Raw genomic sequence first — 18204 nt, forward strand, 5'->3', positions numbered from 1 at the left:
AAAAATAATCCCAAAAGTCCAGATCTTTTTTTTGGAGGGGGGGGAGAACTGGAAATCAAATTTTATGTGAAGTCTTCCACATGTTAAAGATTTTTATTTATTCATGAGAGACACAAAGAGAGAGGCCGGGATATAGGCAGAGAGAGAAGCAAGCTCCCTGTGGGGAGCCCGATGTGGAACTCGATCCTAGGACTCCAGGATCATGCCCTGAACCAAAGGCACATGCTTGACCACTGAGCCACCCAGGCATCTTGAGTCGTCCAAATTTTAAATGTGGCTAGATCTTCTGATTTTTCTGGAGAGCCCGGAAATCCAAACATTTACGTAAATGTGTTGGTCACCAGATCAAAAAGAAAAAAAAATACCAACACTATACAGGCCAAAGGAAATATGTCTGTGACGCAGATTCGGTTCTCGGATCACCAGTTTGGAACCTCTGTCATAGATCTGTGGACTGTTGGGCCACTTGAAGTCTTGAAAATTGCTGTTTTCTATTAAGGAAGTGCAGCCTCAGGTTAGGTACTTGCCCCATGGTCACACGCTAGCTTATAGCGGAGCTGGACCTTGAACCCAGCTCTTTTGCTTCCCAGCGCTCTCTCATAGCTTCCCTGCTGCCTGTGAGGCTGCCTCTCTTCTGCTGAGGGAAGAGCTCAGCTGCCCCGTGTAGAGGCCAGCCTTCGGTTCAGTCCCAGAGCCCTCCTCACAAAGAACATAACAGAGTCATCACCACCCATCTGATAAGCCCCAGGTACTTCTCACCACAGAGTGTATGAATTTCCTTGCTTTCCCCAATCTCAACCATGGATATTGCCTCTTGGTGTGTTCTTTATTACTTTTGCTCCAGTGATAGAATCAAGACAGGGTCTTTATAGTACAGCGTTATTAGCATTACTCCCAGCCAGCAGGGCTCTTGGGTAGAATCTGTGTGGTCTAGTGCAAAGAATCTGGGGCTCAGAGTCCAGAGGGCGGGACTCAGCATGCCCTGAGACAACTTATTTAACCTCCCTGGTCCTCAATTTCCTTCACTGTAAAACTGAGAGAAATACAATTTGCCTTTCTTATCTCCCAGGGCTACTGTGAGGTAAAACCGAGATAATACATATAAGTGCCCTTTGAAGAGAACATGTTACAACGGTGAGGGCATAGCATTTGTACAAAGTCACGAATTGTAATCATTATTACAAGAATCATTATTAAGCACCTACTATGTGCAAGCGAATACCATGTACCATTTGCTCAGGGCAACTCGAGGAGATTAAGGCCTAGCTACCTTTCATAAGTTATAGGGTAAGTCAGACAAAAGGCGACATATGTGAGTGGAAAGAGCCAGCGCTGCAAAGCTGGAAATGACCTGGCCTGAGTGAAATGTACAGACTATACAGTGAGAGAGAATATGGTGGAAAGGGCTGATTGTGGGATGATCTGCATGGAGTAGAGGGTTCAAGTAGTACCCGACAGATGATCGCTGCTCCAGCTTCTCCATGAGGCCAGAAGACAGAGTCAAAACATGCCTTTCATGAAACCAAAGAAGAGTCCAAGTGGGATGGTGGGTGTGGGTGATGACACGACAGGAGAGCCTAGTACTGTAAAATGGCCCTGACAACAGTTCCCACTTCATAGGGCTATTCTGAGCATGCAAGATGGTGATGTGTTTTATTTTTTATTTAGTTAAGATTGTATGTATTTATTTATTTGAGAGAGAGAAAGAGAGAGAGAGAGAGAGAGAGAGAGAGAGTGAAGAGGTGACAGAAGGAGAAAAAGAAAAAGAAGCAGACTCCTGCTGAGCAGGGAGCCCAATTCAGGACTCTATCCCAGGACCCGGGGATCATGACCTGAGCTCAAGACAGATGCTCAACCGACTGAGCCACCCAGGTGCCCCAGGTGGCAATATGTTTTAAACGTTTAGCGCCGTGCCTAATACGTGGTGAGTCCTAAAGATGGGCTAGCTGCCATCATCATCATCATCATCATCATCATCATCATCGTCATCATCATCTGTTTTTATCTTACAGTGAAGTCAGGGCACGTGGGAGCCTGCCTGATGTTAGTTGCATTGCTTTGGCCAAGTCAAATCACCTCCCTATTTCTCAGTTTCCTGGTCTTCCGAATGGGAATACTACCAGTGCAGCCGACAAGGATTCAATGAATGAATTCAAGTCAAGTGTCTGGCACAGGGTATGTCCACAGTAGATGTCAGCCACTCCAGCTCCTATGGCCAGGTAATCGTCATGTAATATGGCTGCACAGCAAGAACTCGAGGAACATAAAATCATGAAGACACCCCAAAGCTTACTACTGAGACACCAGTCCTTGTGCCTATTTTGAGATCCAATTCTTTTTTTTGAAGGGTTTTTTTGTTTGTTTAATACATCTGAAAAGAATGCATATACAAAGAATTGAGACATAAGAAAGCATTGGTTCAACACTAATGAATCTACAAGAATTAGGATTTGGGGAAGGGGAGAAGATTACCTAAATATTTTTAAAAATTGGAAACCGTGACCAAAATAAGTGGATAAAATCCCTATTAACACTTGTGAAGAGTCTTCATAAGACTCCATGATTTTTTTTATTAAACTAGAGAGCCTTAACTAGCTACTCTAGGGTTCCTCATATGCAAAACAGAAATAAGGGGATTCCCCTGACTGGTCCCCATGCTGTTAAATGTTCTCCCCACCCACACCCATACCCCCAGCTTCTTCATGAAGCAGGTCTCCATCCTCCCAGCTTAAAAGAGGATGTGCATCATTCCATAGACATCTGTCTCCTAGTGCCACCTCTCACATTTCTTTGATTTACCCGGTCTTCAGTTGTGTTCTAGGAACACCGTATCATACACTATTAAGCTGGACACCTATGCTAAGCATATAAGACAATGACTGACAGGGAAAAATGTTTTTTAATTACATAATCTATTTGATGTATTTCAAAACGTGCAATACGTTTCTTCGTTTATCAGTGAAAGAAGTTAGAAATTAACTTCAAAAAAATTCAGCAAATGGCAACAGTTCCTTGAAAGTCACAGTCACATATATAGTGCATACTTGAAAAGAGGAGGGGAAGATAGGTTCCACCCACTTTCATGAGTTTCATCAAATACTGGACCTACTCAAGGGTGGAGAGAAAAGGCAACTTTAAAAAAGGAGTATGTTATTAAGTGAGGCATTTACTATACTCCTTCCTAAGAGCACCAGGTGGGGAACAAGTTTTCTAAACTAGATCTAGGAAGTGGAATGTGGAATCAATCCATCCTCCTCCCCTTAAGGGCTGTCCAATGGTTAATGAATTTAAAAAACATGACTAAATAAAAACAAACCCCCACACACACTCCCTGCATCACCACCCCACCACCCCCACAAAAAAAGAAAAAAAAAAACACCTAAACATCCCAGATCATTCTCCAGAGTGGATGGAGGCCGGGAGCAGTTTCAACTGTTACAGAGTCATCACAAGCATGCCTTGCTTTTAAACAAAAAAAATTTTTTTCGAAACCACAGAACAAAAACTAGTACTAATCACTTTTCTGACAATACACAATTACTCAAATTAACTAGTACTGAGAGGAGAAAGGGGACCATACCTATGGGCCTTGTCTCACACGAGTGCATGTGGGTAGGTGCAGGGCATTTGTCATTATTGCAAAAATGAATTTTAATCTTTAATCTTTAGTTTGATTTAACATTGCTTTTAGTACAATGCTGACACCAGTTGTGCAGAAAGGGCTCTGGAGAGATGTTCATAGCAGCGCACACCTGAGGCTCTTCTTCGGTTCTGGAGGCTCCAGAGCCAATATTGCTTTGTGAAATACATTCTTTAGGCCTTTCTGTGTGAGTGCAGAACACTCCACATACTTGACCGCCTTCAGGTCACGGGCCAGCTTTTCAGCAGTCTCTGGAGTGCTAGGCTTCTGTTTGTTCTTGGCAAGTTTCTCAATAGTATAGGGGTCATCTCGGAGATCATTTGGGTCCCAACAAGCAAGAAAGGAGTCTCTTTGGACAGTGGTGAGTTATCTCAGGCACCCCCTTTTCCTTCACATTTTCAAATGAGGATGGAGAGACCACTGAAAAACAGACTAGAAATACATCTGTTTGTGGATAACTCAGCAGTCGTAATCTGTCATAATCTTCTTGCCCTGCAGTATCAAAAAGTCCAAGGGTATATGGCTCTCCACCAATCATAACTGCGACTGCATACTTGTCAAAAACAGTTGGTACATAGTACATACTCAAATGGAAATTTGTTTGTTGTGTAGGATATCAGGAGACATGTTTTACCAATGGCACCCCTGCCCACAACAATGCACTTAATTTTCTGCATTGCTGAAACAGTTTTGTATCCACTTTAAATATTTCAAATTCAATGATGACCTCAGCTTCTCCTCCAGGGCGTTGGCAGCACTGCCGAGATCCAATTCTTAAATTCGAAATTTCTCTTCTGTCAAGGAAATCAAGACTGAAGAGGATGGCCGGAATTTGGGATTTAGAGATCATTGTGTGAAACAGTTACTGAGCACCTCCTGTGGGCTGGCTGGTGCTCCAGGGGTGGGAGTTCAAGAGCAACAATGGGACAGGCAGATCCCCGCGTTTAAGCAATGTATAGACCCATGGAGGGAGATAGAATAAAAATATAAAATGTTATGTTGCACGATGTGATGTGATTTAGGATCATGCTTGGCATTTAAGAAAGAACTGGGAAGCCCTGTGACAGGAGTAGAGCGAACAAGGAGAAGGGTAATAAGATGTCAAAGAGGTCATAGGGGCGCCTGGTTCAGGGCTTTGTAGGCTTATGTGATGACTGTCATTTACAGGGAGTGAGATGGAAAAGGCATGGGGGAGGATCTTGTTCAGGGAGGGACGTGATCTGACTTCCATTGACCATTTGGCCCTCCCATAAGCAGTGGATTTTGCATCCACAGGCTTTGCATGATAAGGACCAAGGGGCAACAGCCCTGGTAGTTCCTGCAGAGCTGTCCTTAACCACTCTATAGACTGCAGAGAGAAGGCTCTTTGGTCCAGAGGACATGGAATGGAAGTGATGACAAAGAGAATAGGAGGAAGCAATGGAACCTTTTAGAGAGGAAAGGGACCCAGTTAATGTGATTCTGCTACTGGGCTTCTGTTCACCCAGCCTTGACCTACACGTACCACCCCACCATCCCGCTAAGCCTCTCAAGGTCAGAAAGCCTTCTGACAGGTTTACTAAAAGTCGGCCTTCTTGCCACCACTGGGTGGCAGTAGTCTTAGATCTGTCTCAGGAGCAACCCAGAAAAAGTGCCCACTTTCCATAGGAAAGCACTATTTGAGATGCGAAGGCAGGTGGGGATACTATGCATCCCCAGACTTTTCTCTCTTTCCGGCCCCATATCTCTGGTCCTTTCAAGAGCCACTCCTGTTCTGGGATGGTTTCAAATCCATTCATCACTCTCGTGACCCTCCTCTGGAGGTGCTCCGCTTTGTCAGTAACCTTCTTAAAATGTAGTGCCTAGAATTGAATAGGAGGCTTCAGGAGGGAACAGCAGAGATCACAGTGCCACATTTCTATTCTAGGATCTAGAAACACTGCTTTGATTAATACATCCTAAACTTGTGCTCCGTTTTTAACAGCTAAATGATTAAGCAACAGTAAACTAACTGTTGGCTCAAATTACACTGTGGGTCAACTCAAACCCCTAGATCTTTTTTGAATTGTTTGTTTTTATGTAAGCTGCTGCCAAGCAATGGTTCCCTTACTCTGGCGTCACAAAAAAATTCAAAATTTTAATTGAGGAGTTTTACTTTATCTTACACATTTTACCTTTTTTTTTTTTATTTTAGTTTGGTATTCCAGCCCATCTGAGCTTGTTTTGAATCTCAGCTTTGTTCTTCAACGTATTTGATATCCCTGCCAGCTTTGGGTCATCTTCAGACGTGGTAAGTGTATTTTCTGTGTCATCTAAGTTATTAACGGAAGTGGAAAAGCCCCGTGGCCTTTAGAGACTTTTCTGTTGGTAGTCATCCATGCGTTGGGTAAAATTCTTTCATCAGTTGCCAATCCATTTGACTCGTGTTATAATCTGGTTAATCCGTTGCTGTCTTGTCTTAGCCCATTCATGAGAAAGTTATAGGAGACAATTTCAGATGCACTGCTGAATCCAAGATATGTTGTGGTTACAAAAGGCAGTGTGGATAAAGGATGATCTAAGGTAGCACCTTTTGGTTTGTAAAATGGAGACTATTAGGGTTTTCCCCCCAACTCTGAAAGTAGTATTGGCTTGTTGTGTTAACAACATACCAAAGTGTATGAATTAGAAAGTGTGAGTCCTTCTGTAATTCTTTGTGCCAACACCCTGACGGATAATGGTGACTAATGATTTTGGGTGTGCATAAACAGATCTGTGATTTACATGGTATCATATGATAGAGAATGTTGTGTAACTTGCTTTTTTTCACTTACAATCTTTTGGAAACGTCTTTCTTTGTCAGAACATAGAGTCTGACTTCATCCTTTACAATGACAACCTAGTGTTCTTTCCTGGGGATGTTTCCTAATTTATATCATCAATCCTGTATCGAGGGGAATTCACATCATTGGCAAATTTTTGCTGTTGCAAGTAGTGTTGCTTGGCGAACTTTCTTTGCTGACTTGAGATGTTGTGTTGGGTGCTGGTTTCTGAGTCCTCTGGATTCCCTGTCCTTTTTGGATCTAGTTGTCAATGTTCTAAATTCCAAGGGCTACTTTCTACTAAGAGAGAACTAGGGGGAACTGCCAACTCCCTACTCACCAGGATTTGTGTTTGAAAATCTATACTTTGTTTTCCCTTGGAGTGAAGTTAAAACTGTTGGAGCTTTTGGGGGCCTTTGGAAGACCGAAGCACCCCAAGATCAAACCCTAAGTGACAGACAGGCTTGATGGGAGTCTCTGCCCTGGTTGGAGTAGGTGAGGTGGTTAAGAGCCAAAACAGGAAGGAGAACTGCCTTGCCATCGAGCTATTATACCCCATCACACACAAGCTCTGGCAAGTAAGGCCACTTACTGAGCCTCAATAGGCCCCTCCTTTCTCATCTTCACACCTTTCCTCCTCCATGGTGTGTGTGTGGGGGGGATTCCATCCCTGCACAGGTGCACCTCCCAGAGAAAGGTAGGAGCTGCCTCCTCTCAACTTTTAGAACACTTTAAGGGCATGGGCTTGAGAGTCAAGGCTGCATTTAAGTATCACCGCTGTACCTGCCCAGCTCTGTGATCTTGGATATGTCACTTATCCTTGCTGGGCCTAGTTATCCTCATCTATAGAATGAAGGTGTACCTATATAAGAGATTTCAGAGCACCAAACCCAGTGCCTGGCCACTAGGAAGCACTTCAAGTTAGCTGCCATCATCATCACCATTATGGGTGATCATATTACCTACTCCATAGAGTTGTGAAGATGAAGTGAGAACATACGTAAAACATCCAACATGGTTTTCAGCATAAATTGAGTACTAAATAACTGGTAGCAGTTATTGATTATATTTATACATCCCCTTGGATACTTACCTCATTATGTCTTATGTTTCTTCTATTTGTGTTCAGGTCTTGATCCCTTCCTACAATTTGTTAAATTCCCTTGAAAGCAGAGTTCTCTCTCTCTCTCTCTCTCTCTCTCTCTCTCTCTCTCTCTCTCTCTCTCTTCCAGTCTCTCTTCCTCTCTGCACAGGAAGCATAAAAGACCCAATGCTGGTGATTAGTGTGGCCTTTGAAAATTTAGATGAGTCAATGTTGCCATTACTTTTTCTAAGCCTCTTGATCATGGTATTGTTTTCTAGTTTGAAAGCATCTCTCCCATTAACTGATCAACGGGAACTTGTCCCTAGGGCAGGCCATAGCATACACATTTCAACCACTGAGCCACTGCTCACAGAATTAGCAATGTACGGTATCTTAGCTTTGGAAAGTTTTACAGAAAACAGTGGCCCTGGGTAGACTGGATTTGTGTACCACTCTAAGACTTCTGCTGTCTACATGGAAATGGATATTAGGCAAGAACCTAGTTCAGGCCACCACCAAGTCCCCCTTAAACTACCACAAAATAGTCTTCTAAGTTGTTTCACCCATGTAGTCCAGACAGCACTGCACAGTAGAAAGAAGTAAAATGAGATCACATCATTCACCTCCTCAAGACCCTTCAGTGGCTCCCATCTCATGTAGCATCAAGTCCAGTCTCCTCATGGTCTCCAAGGCCCTGCATAATCTGGCTCCTGCATATCATAGTCATCTTGATGAAGTAAAATGAGATCACATCATTCACCTCTCAAGACCCTTCAGTGGCTCCCATCTCATGTAGCATCAAGTCCAGTCTCCTCATGGTCTCCAAGGCCCTGCATAATCTGGCTCCTGCATATCAAAGTCATCTTGATGCATTCTTCCTCTTGCCCACTCTGTACCACCCACACTGGTCTTCTGTTGTGAGAACATGACAAGCTCATTCTTGCCTTGGTACCTTTGTTTTTGTTCTGTCCACCACCAGGAATTGGATCCCACCTATGCCTCAACTTTCCCAGAGCTTCCTTTTGTCCTTCAGGTTACCGCTTAGATGATACCATCTCAAACCAAGATCATTTATTTAAGCCTTCTTCCCTGCTCACCCTATCTCAAGTAGCTTCCTGATGGTTCATGTACCTCCTTGTTAACCTCAAACTCACTGGTTCTCAGCCCTCACTTCACCTTAAGAATCACCCAGAGAACATTTTAAAAAAGTGGTCCCTTCTAGACCATGGAAATCACAACCTCTGGGAATAAGGCCCAGGTTATCTCTATTTTTAAATGTTCCCCTGGTAATTTTAATGTGTAGGCAAGGTTCACAGCCTCCATTCTAACCTATGAGCTTGTTTATTTTCTTCTTAGTCCTTATCATCAGGTGTAATTCTTTTCATTCATTCATTTATTATTTATTGAGCGCCTATTTTGTCTGGCTGTACTCGAAACACAGGGATTAAAATCATGAACACACACACAAAAAAACACAAATTCTAACCCTTTATGAAACTTCCATTCTAGTGGGAGAAGGCAAACAATAAAGAAGATCAGCAAATACGCATAGTCATATAGCTTTATATGTATATATATAGTATTATGGACTGAATGTTTATAACTCCCTCCACCCCAAATTCATATGATGTAACCCTTACCTCCAATGTGATATTTAAGACAGGGCCTTTGAGAGGTGGTTAGGGTTAGATGAACTCATGAGGGTAAGGACCCTGGTCTTATGAGAATAGTGCCCTTATAAGACAAGAGACCAGAGAGCTTGCTCTCTCCCCGATTCCACCTCACACACACACACACACACACACACACAAAGGTTGTGTGAGCCCACAGCAAGATGGCAGTCATGTAGAAGGCAAGAGGAGAGACTTTAGAATGAAACTGACCTTGCTGGCACCTTGACCTTGGACTTCCCAACCTCCAGAACTGTGAGAAATACATTTCTACTGTTTAAGCCACCCACTCTATGGTATTTGGTTATGGCAGCCTGAGAAGACTAAGACATACAGTATGTTAGATTATGATAAGTGGTCAGGAGGAAATCTACAGCATAAAATGGAGGTATTGGGGGGTTTGGGTAGGGAGGAGGGAGAAAAGTTTTCTATAGAATGGCCTGGAAAGGTGAATCTCGAGTGAAGATTTGAAAGAAGTGAAAGATCTAGATCTGCAGTTATCTGAATATAGAGCATCCAAGGCACAGAATAGTAAATGCAAAGGCCCTGAGGCTGGATTATACCTGGTGTGTTTGAGGAGCAGCAAGGGGGCCAGTGTGGCTAGAGAGCTGAGAACAAGGGGCAGATTGGTAGGAGATAAATTTAGAAACTTAATAGAGGGGAGCAGATAATATAGAGCCTTAGAAGTTATTTTAAGAGCTTTGTCTTTTACTCTGAGTAAGAAGGGTTATCACTGAGGAATTTCTAGCAGAGAGTAGTATAAGCTGACTGAGATTTTAATAGGTTCACTCTTCCTTCCATAGAGAACTGAATGGGGAAAAGGGTAACAGCAGCAAAACCTGCAAGGACGTCACTGCAATGATCTAGGTGAGACACAAGTGACGATGGTGGCTTGAAGAAGGATGGTAGGAATAGCACTGCTGTGAGAACCTATGAGAAATGGTCAAAATCTGGTTGCATTTTGGGAGTTAAGATATACAGGATTTGCTGCCAGACTGCATGTTGGGCATGAGACACAGTGCACAGTCAAGAAGGACAACTTGCTTTGGGGCCTGAGCATCTAGAAGAATGGAGTTGCCATTACACTGAGATGGGTAGGGCAGCAGCGGGAGAATAGGTTTTAGGAGGAAACATCAAGAGCTTAATTTTGAACTTGCTAAGTTTGAAGTGCCCACTAGACCTTCACTTGGAGATGTCAAGTAGCAAGATAGATCCTGGACTTTATAGGAGAGGTCTGGCCTGGAGACAGAACTTTGCAAGCGATGAGATTGGATGAAATCTCCTAGACAGTAAGCTCAAGTAGAAAAGAGAAGAAGCCCAGGGACTGACATCTAAAGCACTCCAAAGATTAGAGGTTGGCTTGTGGAGCAACAAGCAAAGGGGATTGAGCAGAAGCAGTCAGAGCAGAAGGAAGAAACCAACAGAATGTGGTTTCCTGGAAGCCGAGAGAAGAAAGTTATTTAAGGAAGAGTGAGGGCTCACTTAGTGTCAGCCACTGCCAAGAGTTCGAGTAAGATGAGGACAGAGAGATAACCACTGACTTTCAGATTTTGTAACAGGTAGGTCACTGGTGATCTTGATCAGAACTGTGATGGCAGTGAGTTCAAGAGAGAGAAGGAGAGAATTTGGAGGCAATGAGCATAAACAGTCGCCCCAAAGTTTTAGTATTAAGAGGAGGACAGAAATGGGGTAGAAGCAGTATCTCAAGGGGATTAGCCTTGAGAGAGAGTTTTATTAATTTGGGGGATGGGAGAAATAATATTCTAAAGAAAATGACTGAGACCCCCAAATTAGAATGTCAGTTGGGTGAGGGCAGGGCCTTGGTCTTGGGCCATAACCTCCCACAGTGCCCAGCGCAGAGTAGGCACTCAGCAAATATTGCTGAATAAGTTAATGATCAAATGACTGCAGACATGCATGAGAGTAAATATCAGAGAGCTGAGTAGCAGGAGAAAGTGGCAGGTGAATGGAGCAGCACCCTAGTTTCAGTTCTAGTTATTCCTGTCCTGCTCCTGGCATACCAAGCTTGCCCTGGGGCCAGACAGCCAAAGCAGGGGTTGGTGTGGCACGACTCTCTTTGCCAGAGGGCATACAATGTCTCTGTAGTCATCTGTTCCAGGGAGAGGACAGGCTCTGGGACTGTAAGAAGCAGGTGTGGTCAGACAAGACCACAGAGCTCAGGAGGGTGCCAGAGGCGAAACCACTTTGCGTCATCACCGTTCTCCAGGCATGGCCTGTCTGTCTGCGGGACTGGGCGCGTGTGAGATGCGCGCCACACCAGCAACCCTGCCTGCCCTTGCTGGCTGGAGGGTAATTAATAACATCCTGTAGCTCAGGCCAAGGAACAGCAAAACTGGAGTCCACAAAGGAGAGGCCTATGCCCATGCAGTGCCTGGTAGCCTTGGCACCTGGCTTTTCCCAGTTGCTGCATTGCACAACTTCCACAGGGTAAGGTGATGGCTTGGCGCAGTGGGCCCTCCCCATGGGGCCTGTGACTCAGCTGTCGCCAGGGAGATGGCACGGCCCAGCACTGAGCTAGTACACAGAAGGCACTTGACAACTTTTGGATGAATGAACCCCTTGGGATCTCTGGGAATTGACACACAAAAAAAATGAGGAAAAAAAATGCTTCCTTTTCCATGCCTTCCCTGCCGCCACACTTTACACCCAGACACAGTGCCGTGTGGGGCTAAAGCCAGTGGCAAGTGCGGGTCCTGGACATGGCAGAAGACACAGGGCAACCCCCCTGGCTAATTGGCAGCAACCCCAGACAGACCTTTTCCATCTTCTCACCTGGCACCCAGAGACTCCACAATAGTGTTAGGTCTTAAGAGTCTAGAAAGTTAACTTCAACCAGCATTGACCTAATACCTGATCTGTATCACATCCTGTGTGTTTTCTCAAAGTTGTGACTGTAGTACTAAATATTGCAACAATTACTACTACTACTACTACTACTACTAGTACTATTGCTACTCTTAATGGCAGCTAACAGATACTGAGTGCCTACTATGGGCCAGGCACTGAGCTATAGCATCAGGGTGCTCTCTTTAAAAATGTAAGACAGGTGATATCATTCTTTTGGCTTAAAAGCCTCCAGTGGCTTCCCATCCATACAGAGAATTCCATCCAACTTTCTTCCTAGGCCATCAAGGCTTGGCGGCATCGAGCCTTTGCCTGCCTCTTCAGCCTTGTTTCATTCTTCTCTCCTCTTGCCCTAAAAAACCTGCGGAGAAGGCTCTGGAGCCATAGCAGTGCTCTATCTTCACATTTGGTAGGCTGACTTGGGTGCTTACCCCTGCTTACAGTGATCCTTCCCTTGGAAGATGCCTCTCAACGTCCAAACAACCATCTCCAAAGCCCTGTATCAAAGGGTGGAAGCTGTCTAATGATTGGCAGTACACCTGTTGTTCCAGGGATACTTGTTGGGATAGTTTTAGTACTGCCTCTCTCATGTGTACTATAAGATCATAGAAGGTTGACAGTGCCCCAGACCCTGTCCAACACCAAGAAGGTTGAGATGCTCAGAGATGAGCTGAAGCCCACATTCTCATCCCGTGACTGCCGGCATTTGGTGAGGCAGTACTGTATGTCGAAGGGAGTATGGGAACGGCTCTGGACTAGACACATATGAATTACATCTCAGTCCAGCTCTCTCCCTTGCTAGCCCAGAGACCTTGGATAAATCCTTTCAGTTCTCTAAGCCTCGATTTCCTTATCAGTCAATGAAAGTTATAGTCTTTGCCCCTAAGGCGTTGCTTTGAGTATCTTAAGATGATTTATTGGATAGTGTTCTGGAAGGTACAGAAATTTGCACAATGCCTCTCGAGTACTTACTATATTCCGGATCCTGCTCCAAGCTCCTCACATGTATTCTCTCCATATCAGTCCTCAGACAAAACCCTAGTGTGCTTTTTTCGGGCTGTCGCTTAGTCTGTTCCTGTTCCTATAACAGAATACCATAGACTGGCTGGCTTAGAAACAACAGAATTTTATATTTTCCAGTTGTAGAGGCTAGCAAGATCTGAGATCAAGGTGCTGGCAGATACAGTGTCTAATGAGAACCTCTCGTTGGTTCATAGATGCTCATCTTCTCACTATAGCAACACATGGCGGAAGTGAGCAAATAAACTCTGTAGGGTCTCTTTTAATAAGGACACTGACCCCATTCAGGAGGGCTCCAGCCTCATGAGCTGATCACCTCCTAAAGGCCTCACATCCAAATGCCATCATGCTGGGGATTAGGTTTTGACATAGGAATTTGGGGCGGATACAAACGTTCAGTCTCTAGCAGGAGGGGAGGGTAGTACTTTTTCAAGTAAAAAAATATGGCTACCATTTGTCCAAGCGTTAGACCATTTTTCCCCCCACTGGGCTACATGCTACGTGGAGTCCTTTGCCTGTTACTGTTTAGTTTTATGGTAGGGGACTCTCACCCTACCTCAGTTGTCTTACCTACTCCTCCTCAAAGCCACAAGAGGTTCCCACATACATGATATTCCACAAAACATCATCTCCCATGACCAGAAAGGAGTGTGGGTGCCTGGTGGTCTAGTCCCTGGTGGTCTGGTCTGTATCTTCACAAATACTGAGTACTTCCGATGTGATAGGCTCCATTCCAGTCAACTGGAAATCGAACCTGCAGCCCATGGACAAAAAAACCCCAGCCTGTCCAACCTCTCACCTCTGTAGTATTCTTGCCCCAATGCGCAGTCATCATCTCACCATGAGAGAACAGCAGACAAACTTTGATTGAAGGAAATGATCTCATAATTGGCCTGGACTTGTCAAATCATCAAGGTTATGAAAGACAGAAACTGTCACAGGTTAAAGGAACCTAACGAGACATGGCAACAAATAGATTGAGCTCCTGGGTTGGATCCTTGCCTAGCAGAAGGACACTGGTGAGAAAATGGGGAACATTTGAGTAAAGTTTGTGGATTGTTGATAGTGTTGTATCACCATCAATTTTCTGGCTTCGATACCTTTGCCGTTATTTTCTATAACGATTTTGTTTATTTAGTTTTAGAGAGAGAAAGAGAGAGAGAATGAGAGATTGAGCAGGAGGAGGGGCAGAGGGAGAGGGAGAGAGAATCGCAAGCAGACTCTATGCTGAGTGCGGAGCCTACCCCGGGTCTAGCTCTCACCACCCTGAGATCATGACCTGAGCCAAAACCAAAACCAAGAGTCAGGTGCTCAACCGACCGAGCCACCCAGGCGCCCCAATACTTTTACCATTATTATGTAAGTTGTTAACATTAGGGAAGTCGAGTAAAGGATATACAGTAACTCTCTGTGTTGGGTTTACAATTTTCCTTTAAGGTTTAAAAGTGTTTCAGGCATTTTGAACCCTGTCAGGCACAGATATGAGAAATGCCAGAAGGATAAGGGCTGGACATTGACAGTATCCGCTATGCTTCCTGAATCTCAGTGTCCTCATCTGTCAATTAGATCCACTAATTATATATTATTACTTATTCTTCTTATTAAAGAAGTTGCAGGGGAACCTGCTTTTGAAGTAAGAGAGAAATGTCAGCCCTAAACATTCCATTTTATGATAGAAGTTACAAAAGAAAAAGATCATCACCCCATCCTCCAGAAAAAGACTGTTCAATAAAATTATTTCAAAATAAAAAGTTAAAAATATCCCTGCCTTCCTGGGGTTTACGTTTTGGGATGGTAAAAGGGAGAGAAGGAGGAAGGGAGATGGGGGCGACAATAAATAAAATAATCAGTTATTTGTATCAGGTATTAGAAGTTATCATATTGTATAAATTATATTATTTATATTGTATATTAGAAGGCAGGGGGCACTATGAAGAGAAAGGAAGAGGAAAGGCAGGTAGGGAGGAGGAGAAGGGTAGCTTTAAAATTAGATGGTCACTGAGAAGATGACATTTGAATAAAAGACTTTAAAGAAGACAGGGAGCAAGAGGCCCAAAAAGGAGGGCACCTGTCAGAGGGAGTGGCTAGTGCAAAGGCCTTGAAGCCTGACCAGGTTAAGGAACAGTAGGAAACCCAATGGACCTAGAGCAAAGTAAGCAAGATCAGTGTGCCTCCTCCCGTGGTGCTAAACATAACAGACAGAACCTGGCCACAGAGGAAGGATCAAGGGAGTCAAACAATAGACACTAAATCAAGGTTTCCAGCAGAGTCACAGACGACAGAAATGCAAAGGGAAGGGAAGAGCAAGGAAGTGAAATTGCTGGAGTCTAGAATACCTGTCCAAATTCTGGTGAGGAACCATATCATTAGTAAGCACCATAATAAGGTTCTGAGTCTCCCATGCTTCTTTCCTCTCCAGCCATTGAACTCTAATTAATGCTGAGTGTGGCAGTAATACCACAGCCTGAGACATCTTTCTGCTTTCGCCTTAATGAGAAGTGTAATTTGTAGCATAGAGGGGTGGGCTGATTTTTCTTGGACTAATAAGTGGGACTGATCAAAAACCCGGAACATATTTCTGGTTTGGTTTATGTTTGTTATCGAAAGTCCCCGAGTCATTCAGTTAGCATCATTTGGATGTTTGGGGCCTGGGAATATATGCACTGAACAGAATGCAGGCAGTGATGCCGCACAGGAAGCAGCCCCCTAGTCTGATGTGTGCCTGAAAAAGACAGGCTGAGTACCAGAGGGGTTCCCTGGAGGCTCCTCAGCTGGCAGCCACGGCCCAGGATGCTTCCTCTTCCAACCATACAGGAACAGAAATGCACACAGGGAAAGCCAGACTGGCTGCATGGGAGGCTTGTAGACAGCAGTGGTCATTTGGAACATTGCAAGCCTCCCAGAGGTCCACAGAAGTGTGTTTGCTTTGTCCTTCTAGCATTACAAAGACTGGATGAGAAGACTTAGTGGGTAGTATCCTACAAAGTGTAAGACATCACATATGTGCAAGGTGTTACTACTCTTGTCGTTGTGTACCATGGGGAGGTGTAAAGAGGATAGACCTACAGCCATAGTGTTCTCTGGTTCCCTACTTGTCCAGTGTTAGAGAGGGATAGTTACTTTCCTTTTAAAAACAACACTTACCGGGATCCCTGGGTGGCGCAGCGGTTTAGCGCCTGCCTTTGGCCCAGAGTGCGATCCTGGAGACCTGGGATCGAATCCCACGTCGGGCTCCCGGTGCATGGAGCCTGCTTCTCCCTCTGCCTGTGTCTCTGCCTCTCTCTCTCTCTCTCTCTCTCTCTCTCTCTCTCTGTGTGACTATCATAAATAAATAAAAATTAAAAAAAATTAAAAATAAAAACAACACTTACCACGGCACCTGGGTGTCTCTGTTGGTTGAATGTCTGTCTTTGGCTCAGGTCATGATCTCAGGTTCCTGGGATAGAGCCCCATGTTGGACTTCCTACTCAGCAGGGAGTCTGCTTCTCCCTCTCCCTTTGCCCTTCCCCCTGCTTTTGTGCTATCTGTCTCTCTCAAATAAATAAAGTCTTTCAAAAAAATAGAAACAACACTTAACCATTTTAAGCACTTACTATGTGCTGGGCACTATGAGTGAATGCCTTGCATGCATTATCTCTTTTAGTCCTCACAACAACCCTGTACCATGGAACAGGTACTATTTTTCTGTTTCAAAGTTGGCTAAGGGAGGCTCAGAGATGTTAATGTACGCAAGGTTGCACAGTAAGTAGTTAGAACCACTTATGCGCAGGATACCAACACTGGGATTCTGTGTCCTTATCTCTGTGCTAAAGTGCCTTTTAAATACAAGAGGCACATGCCCCAACATGGCAGTTTTGGGTTTCCAAGAGGGAGGGCATCAACTTCCTTCTTCAGGCTCCACGTATAAGGATGGCTGAAGAAGGAAAACCTCAAACAAGTGGGCCACTCCAGCTTGGAGTGATGCTGGGCAGGAGTGGGCACTTGATTGTTTGAAGAGGTGCCGTGGCAATATCTGGCTTCCCAGCTTGAAAGGCTGGGCCAAAGATGAGACTGACAGAACAACTCTGAATTCCAGAAATACCCAGAATAACAATCACCAGCTTCACCCTGTCCATGTGCCAGTGAGGAAGCCAGAGATCCTGAGTGGTGCTGAGACTTGCCCAAGGTCATACAGCTCGTTAGAGCTGGCAGCTTCAGTAGAACCCTAATCTTTAGGCTCCCAGTTCAGGGTTTTCCCTCCACTGCACCCCCACTAGCCCCCCAGATTCCATGGGTAACACTCAGAGACGAATCATCTCCTTGTAAGTGAAGCCGTTGTCTGGATAGTGGCCCTCAGTGTGGCCCTGGAAGCTGCAGCATCGACATCATTTGTGCACCTGTTATAAGGGCCAATTCTCAGGTCTTACCCTGGACTTCCTGGGCCTGGGCCCCAGTAATGTTCCTTAACAAGCCCTTTTGGTGAGCCCCATGTATGCTCAAGTTTGAAAACCACTGGCCTAGGCGGAAAGCCAAAGTGCCAAGTGCTACAGATGTCAATATGCATTCAGAGCATTGGCTGGCACAGCACCAAGAGTAGTCTTTGTAGGGAAGGAATGAGACAAGGACTGCAGCTCTCAAGCCACATCTGCATAGCAGAGTCACCTTCAAACACACATGACAGTGACAGATAGTTTTGCCAGCTCAGCAGTTCCGGGGACACGCCAGCTTCTCTGCTATGGACTGTGCATCACGGCCCTTGGAAGAACCATTGTGCAGGGTCCTCTGAGTTGGGAGGGAGTTCAGAGATTACCTACCTCTCCACCCACCTCTACCGCATCCCTGGCAATGCACCTGACTGGCACTCTTTTGACTTCAGCATTACAGGGCCACGGTGATGGCAAGCTCAGCTTCCTCTAAGGAAGGATGGAGGTGGATAGGAGGAGGAAACACATAAAGGTAACTACATAAAAATAAAAAGTAGTATAGGCACTAGAGCTGACGGCCATGAGAACGCTGAGCCAGAAGGAATGAATTGTAACACTGGAAAGTCAGGGGAGCATTCATGGAGGAGGCGCTATTTGACCTGGACGAGATTTCAGCAGGCAGACCCAGCAGAAGCAGAAAGAAGGTTGTTGCCATATTTCCATGAACAAAAATGTGGAGGCA

The 18204-nt window shown here is 44.8% G+C and overlaps 1 protein-coding gene and 1 pseudogene across 7 annotated transcripts in view; one reads left to right on the top strand and one right to left on the bottom strand.

Annotated features, from left to right (window-relative positions):
• Positions 1 to 18204, top strand: part of PAK3 (p21 (RAC1) activated kinase 3) — a 263749-nt gene that overhangs the window by 45188 nt on the left and 200357 nt on the right. For 5 of the 7 annotated variants that reach the window (XM_055337742.1, XM_055337741.1, XM_055337744.1 and 2 more), the window contains exon 2: positions 5814 to 5909. The exons of 1 other annotated variant lie outside the window; for it this stretch is intronic. The gene's annotated coding sequence lies outside the window, so the exon portion shown is untranslated. Of the gene's footprint in view, positions 1 to 5813; positions 5910 to 17914; positions 17995 to 18204 lie in introns of all 7 variants that reach the window. One more of the 7 variants, XM_055337745.1, reaches the window with a different exon arrangement.
• On the bottom strand, positions 3598 to 4317 carry LOC129517727 (cell division control protein 42 homolog; annotated as a pseudogene).

Source organism: Nyctereutes procyonoides, unplaced genomic scaffold (assembly GCF_905146905.1).
Source record: "Nyctereutes procyonoides isolate TBG_1078 unplaced genomic scaffold, NYPRO_anot_genome, whole genome shotgun sequence".
NCBI lineage: Eukaryota > Metazoa > Chordata > Mammalia > Carnivora > Canidae > Nyctereutes > Nyctereutes procyonoides.